At 47.0% G+C, this 6969-nt stretch overlaps 1 non-coding gene across 1 annotated transcript; it reads right to left on the reverse strand.

Annotated features, from left to right (window-relative positions):
• Positions 1-6180: 6180 nt before the first annotated feature.
• Positions 6181-6255, reverse strand: Trnap-cgg (transfer RNA proline (anticodon CGG)). The gene has a single exon. It is a non-coding gene; the product is annotated as a tRNA-Pro (tRNA).
• Positions 6256-6969: the final 714 nt, after the last annotated feature.

The following is a 6969-nucleotide window of genomic DNA, read 5'->3' on the forward strand; positions in this document are numbered from 1 at the left end:
CATTGAGTGATTTCCATGGCTGTATTCAGAATTGGGAAGGAACACGTTAACTCAAATAAAATACTCATAAGATGAGGAGTATGAAATAACTAAATTCTGTCGCTGAAGGCGATGGGCTTTTACTGCATTCACTGCTAACCCCCACATACCAGAATGCAGTTAGGTTGTTACAGCTCAGGTATGCAGGTGTACTCTCTACTCCCTTTTGGAACTTTCAAAATAGGCTGATCTATCCATCCATCACTTAGAAAAGGTACACAATATGTAACACAGATTAACATGGTACCAACACATAATAAATAAACACAATTTCCCGCTCGTTTTTCCTCCAGATGCTCGTCACAATAGTAAAAAGGTGAGATTCGTTGCGGCTCAAGTATCAAGAACATGCTCGGAAATTCTAAGTGACAAAACTTACGGAACAGGACTGACATTGCCGTTCCAAGTCCACCAATATTAGCGGTTTGTTGATAAAACTACGCAACTAACAGCACAGGTACGCAGTACAGAAGCCATTCTGCGCGGCATGGATTCGACAAGTCCTTGGTAAGTTGCTGGAGGTTTGTGGCACCAGACTATGCACACATCACGCAATTGCCATAAATTACAATGGTTCAAATGGCTCTGAGCGCTATGGGACTTGACATCTGAGGTCATCAGTCCCCTAGAACTTAGAGCTACTTAAACCTAACTAACCTAAGGACATCACACACATCCATGCCCGAGGCAGGATTCGAACCTGCGACCGTAGCGGTCGCGCGGTTCCGGACTGAAGCGCCTAGAACCGCATGGCCACACCGGCCGGCTCATAAATTACAGGTCGGTTGTTTGTGAGCATGGAGCTGGTGTGCGATAGAGACCTTCAAGTGTTCCATCGGCTTTAGATCAGGCGAACATGATGGCCAAGACATCATCATGAGTTCACTACAATTCTTCTCAAACCACTGTAGCGTGAGTCTGAGCCTGTAACACTGATGCCATCACTGTTGGGGGCACACCAAGCCTGAAGGCATGCAGGTGGTCTGAATAATGTTCACCTAGTCCACGGCTGTCCTGGTGCCTTCGGTTACTGCTACGGGTACCATGGAAGACCAAATGAATTGTTGTCCATAGTACTGTATAGTACTGCCTGCACTGGCCTCAGTCCATGGTGTGGTGCATGTTTCGAGCAGCCATTCACCCAGATGATGGTGTATCCAGACACGACAATAGATCAGGTGTATGAAGACTGATCCATACTCCAACCTTAATGACCCCATGGCAACTACAGCAGTAACTTACAATGTCGTTGGGTAAACATGGGAACATGTAGGGGTCGTCTGCGCAGAACCCCCTGTTCGACAGTGTGCACTGAATGATCTGCTCTGGAACACTTGTGCCTGCCCTAGCGTTGTACTATGTCGTCACATGTGCTTCCGACCGCCGCCTAACCTGCTTTAAAGGACGGGTAGGTCTCTCACCTCCACATTCTGTGGTAGGGCATGGAGATCAACACCTTGTCCGTTACTAGTGGTTTCACCATCCTTCAACCACTTTCCATATGTTGGATGAGCCTTTAATTGTCACCTGTGGAGAATGAAATTAGTCAGGGCGTCAGTAGATCTGTTCAGTTAATTTCTTTATTCTGGCCCTCAGCCGTAGTACATTAGAAACAGCTTGGTGGAGGCATCGATTTGCCTCTTATGCAAAACAATAGGCGTCTGGCATTGCTTATAGCGCAAAGACTGGGGTAGAGCGTGGCGACACTTGAATGCCGCTGTCAGCAACGCCTCTGGCTGCGACAGTGCGGCGGAGCAGCTTAAAATAGCCGTGAACTTCCTCCAGCAAGCGAGTGGCTCCCTCATGACTCAGGGCAGGCTGCCCTGACTCGTGGTCTAACAACAAACCCTGTATTGCATTCTGGGTTGTCATTCTGGGTGCCACAATCTCGTGGTGTAGGCTATGATACTGAGACAAAGCTGATTTAATACGCGAATGTCTGAGTACTTATACGCTCCAGACTATGTTCGTTCAGGGCTTAAGGCACATACTTTTAAACACTTCCGTGGTGGCTAGCGAGGAAAAGCTTCTGGTTTTCCACTAGCATATAGTAGCTTTGGCTGTTGCTATATCAGATCCAGCTGGCTCTGCTTCACAACGTCAGTCGGCCGTGTTTTGCTTTGCAATGCATGTCACTCTCGTCTGCCTGAGGCTGGCTCTGTTGCAACTCAATTCCGCTCTGGCGTAGCTTTTGACCGAAATCGGTCGATAAGCCACACATACACTACTGGCCATTAAACTTGCTACACCACGAAGATGACGTGATACAGACGCGAAATTTAACCGACAGGAGGACGATGCTGTGATATGCAAATGATTAGCTTTTCAGAGCATTCACACAAGGTTGGCGCCTGTGGCGACGCCTACAACGTGCTGACATGAGGAAAGTTTCCAACCGATTTCTCATACACAAACAGCAGTTGACCGGCGTTGCCTGGTGAAACGTTGTTCTGATGCCTCATGTAAGGAGGAGAAATGCGTACCATCACGTTTCCGACTTTGATAAAGGTCGGATTGTAGCCTATCGCGATTGCGGTTTATCGTATCGCGACTTTGCTGCTCGCGTTGGTCGAGATCCAATGACTGTTAGCAGAATATGGAATCGGTGGGTTCAGGAGGGTAATACGGAACGCCGTGCTGGGTCCCAACGGCCTCGTATCACTAGCAGTCGAGATGACAGGCATCTTATCCGCATGGCTGTAACGGATCGCGCAGCCACGTCTCGATCCTTGAGTCAACAGATGGGGACGTTTGCAAGACAACAACCATCTGCACGAACAGTTCAACGACGTTTACTGCAGCATGGGCTATCAGCTCGGACACCATGGCTGCGGTTACCCTTGACGCTCCATCACAGACAGGAGCGCCTGCGATGGTGTACTCAACGTCGAACCTGGGTGCACGAATAGCAAAACGTCATTTTTTCGGATGAAACCAGGTTCTGTTTACAGCATCATGATGGTCGCAATCTTCTTTGGCGACATCGCGGTGAACGCACATTGGAAGCGTGTATTCGTCATCGCCATACTGGCGTATCACCCGGCGTGGTGGTATGGGGTGCCATTGGCTACACATCTCGGTCACCTCTTGTTCGCATTGACGGCACTTTGAACAGTGGACGTTACATTTCAGATGAGTTACGACCCGTGGCTCTACCCTTCATTCGATCCCTGCAAAACCCTACATTTCAACGGGATAATGCACGACCGTATGTTGCAGGTCCTGTACGGGCCTTTCTGGATAGAGAAAATGTTCGACTGCTGCCCTGGCCAGCACATTCTCCAGATCTCTCACCAATTGAAAACGTCTGGTCAATGGTGGCCGAGCAACTGGCTCGTCACAATACGCCGGTCACTACTCTTGATGCACTGTGGTATCGTGTTGAAGCTGCATGGGCAGCTGTACCTGTACACGCCATCCAAGCTCTGTTTGACTCAATGCCCAGGCGTATCTAGGCCGTTATTACGGCCAGAGGTGGTTGTTCTGGGCACTGGTTTCTCAGGATCTATGCACCAAAATTGCGTGAAAATGTAATCATGCGTCAGTTCAAGTATAATATATTTGTCCAATGATTACCCGTTTATCGTCTGCATTTCTTCCTGGCGTAGCAATTTTAATGGCCAGTAGTGTAGATGCTCACGACTGTAGCATACGAACAGCCAACCAGCCTCATGTCTTCTGAGATGCTCGTTCCCAGGCACCAGGCCCTAACTATCTGCCCTGTGTCAAAGCTGCTTATTGCAGTGGATTTCCCCTGTTGCGGACCCTGTTGTCGCTAAAATGATGCTCCATTCGTCTCTGCTACGCTTGCACGCTTTTCTTCCCGCAGCACCTTCCTGAAACTCCTCCAGGCGGCATTCAGTCTCACGTTGGGCAGTGGTCATAATGTTCTGGCTCATCAGTGTATGCCGCACTAGAATTGCACAATTAATACTAAAAACAAAACAGAAAAAGAAGATATTTGCTCCTAATTCAGAAAATATGAAACTGATGTATCGTTGCAGGAATTGGTTCCAGAGTACTAGTTAGCACGATTGTCGAGTTGAGCCTTGAGCCGTTACCACACGGACCGTGCATTCTAACGTGAACGTTGAACGTCCCGAGTTTCGGACGTCATAGCGTGGAGAAAACATATTGGGGAGTCTTTCCGAATGTACAGAGCAATATCCCAGATATTCTGAAAGTGCGTTTAAAGGTAGACCAATGAGTTGATCTCCATCAGAGGAGAGAATAAAAAGTGCTAAAAAAAAAGAAGAAGAAGAAGAAGAAATAACGCCATCCTACGTCTCCCTTCTGTGCAGAGCAGAGTTGGGGGATGCCATTTCGGCTTTTTTTATGGATTCTATACAAATATTTGCCGTTTCAAGGCACCAGCGAATTGAAGATATTTCGAAAACCCGTCATTAATTCTAAAATTTCTTGTAATAAAATGACGAGAAACGTTATATTGATGGTTAAAGAATTTTCGAATTGCGGCTTGCGTGTTATGAAATTATTCTGTTTCAAGGCAACAGCACACTGAGGCTCCATCAAAAAGCCGTTGATCTTAGTCCAGTTCGTTGTAATTAAATGTCAGTCAGTAACATATCTACGACTGAAGCTTTCAGGAATTGCAAGAGGCAAAGTATGCTCAACAGTCCTTTATTGTAGATGTAGCGTAATGAGTGAAAAAAAAGTAGAGCTGCACAGTTGTAAAGTAATGCGTGAAATGTTTCTGGTTCGCTTCTTTCTGCATCCATATATCTATTTACTCACATTTGCATTTTATCTTATTTTCTGCTCCTTTCTTATTAATTTAATAGAAGTATATTCTATAATATTCGATGTTATGTAAATATAAGTGCGCTCCCTCTGAGAAGTGTTTATCTTCGATTGTAATTATCTACAACACAGCTTGTTGTACTTGCAGTATAATATTTCGAACTTTCTTGCTTCAAGTCTTGTGCTTCACAGCATGTGCTTCATAGCAAGTAAGAATGACGTTAGGGTTTCACTAAAAAGCGAAAATGATGAAATAAGGTTTACCTTACGTGGAGAACTATTGTAAATTTGTATCGCACTATTTGTAATGGAACTTTTATAAGCCTGTGTCCTTATTAACTGGACATGGCACAGGGTGACAATTATCGAACCATATGAAATAAAATCGATATAACTTCTGAGCGACTTGCGTTAGGACATTAAAACTGCACTGTTGGCTGCGGGGCATGGGAATGCGCTGTATGGTTTGGTTTAGCGACGAAGCCCACTTTTATTTGGATGGGTTCGTCAATAAGCAAAACTGACGTATTTGGGGGACAGAGAATCTTCATTTCGTAATCGAGAAGTTTCTTGACCCTCAACGGGTGACTGTGTGGTTTACAATGTCCAGTCACGAATGGTTCAAATGGCTCTGAGCACTATGGGACTTAACTTCTGAGGTCATCAGTCCCCTAGAACTTAGAACTACTTAAACCTAACTAACCTAACGACATCACACACATCCATGCCCGAGGCAGGATTCGAACCTGCGACCGTAGCGGTCTCACGGTTCCAGTCTGTAGCGCCTAGAACCGCTCGGCCACTCCGGCCGGCCAGTCACGAATAATCGGTGCGATTTTCCTTGATGGTACGGTGAATACCGAATGGTACGTGAAGGTTTTGGAAGATAATTTAAATCCCTATTGTCCAAAATGACCCTGATTTGGACAAGATGTGGTTTATGCAAGACGGAGCTCGACACCATCGAAGCAGGAGAATGTTTGATGTCCGAGAAGGAGCACTTTGGAGACCAGATTCTGGCTCTTGGGTACTCAGAGGCCACTGGCATGGTCGTCGATTGACCGCCATATTCCCCGGGTCTGGACACATGCGACTCCTTTTTGTGGGGCTATATTACCGACAGGGTGTAAAACAATAACCCCAAAGCCATTGCTGAGCTGAAAACAGCCATTCAGGAGGTCACCGACAGCATCGATGTTCCGACACTTCAGCGGGTCATGCAGAATTTCGCTATTCGTCTGCGCCACATCATTGCCAATGAGTGAAGGCATATCGAACGCGTCATAAACTAAATCCGAATACCTATCGTGACCAGAACGAAGTTTTCACTCTGCAGCGGAGTGTGCGCTAATATGAAACTTCCTGGCAGATTAAAACTGTGTGCCGGACCGAGACTCGAACTCGGGACCTTTGCCTTCCGCGGGCAAGTGCTCTACCAACTGAGCTACCCAAGCACGACTCACACCCCGTCCTCACAGCTTTACTTCTGCCAGTATCTCGTCTCCTACCTTCCAAACTTAACAGAAGCTCTAATGCGAACGCCCGCATCTCGTGGTCGTGCGGTAGCGTTCTCGCTTCCCACGCCCGGGTTCCCGGGTTCGATTCCCGGCGGGGTCAGAGATTTTCTCTGCCTCGTGATGGCTGGGTGTTGTGTGATGTCCTTAGGTTAGTTAGGTTTAAGTAGTTCTAAGTTCTAGGGGACTGATGACCATAGATGTTACGTCCCGTAGTGCTCAGAGCCATTTTCTCCTGCGAACCTGCAGAACTAGCACTCCTGAAAGAAAGGATATTGCGGAGACATGGCTTAGCCACAGCCTGGGGGATGTTTCTAGGATGAAGTTTTCACTCTGTAGCGGAGTGTGCGCTGATATGAAACTTCCTGGCGGATTAAAACTGTGTGCTGGACCGAGACTCGAACTCGGGACCTTTGCTTTCGCGGGAAAGTGCTCTACCAACTCAGCTATCCAAGCACGCCTCACGCGCCGTCCTCACAGCTTTACTTTTGCCAGTACCTCGTCTTCTACCCTCCAAACTTAACAGAAGCTCTCCTGCTAACACAGAAGCTCTCCTGCACACAGTTTTAATGCGCTAGGAAGTTTCATCTATCGTGACGTTTACATGTTGAATAAAGTGTGCACCCCGCAGTTTGTTACTACTTTACATTTCTTT

Source organism: Schistocerca serialis, chromosome 3 (assembly GCF_023864345.2).
Source record: "Schistocerca serialis cubense isolate TAMUIC-IGC-003099 chromosome 3, iqSchSeri2.2, whole genome shotgun sequence".
NCBI classification, from domain to species: Eukaryota; Metazoa; Arthropoda; class Insecta; order Orthoptera; family Acrididae; genus Schistocerca; species Schistocerca serialis.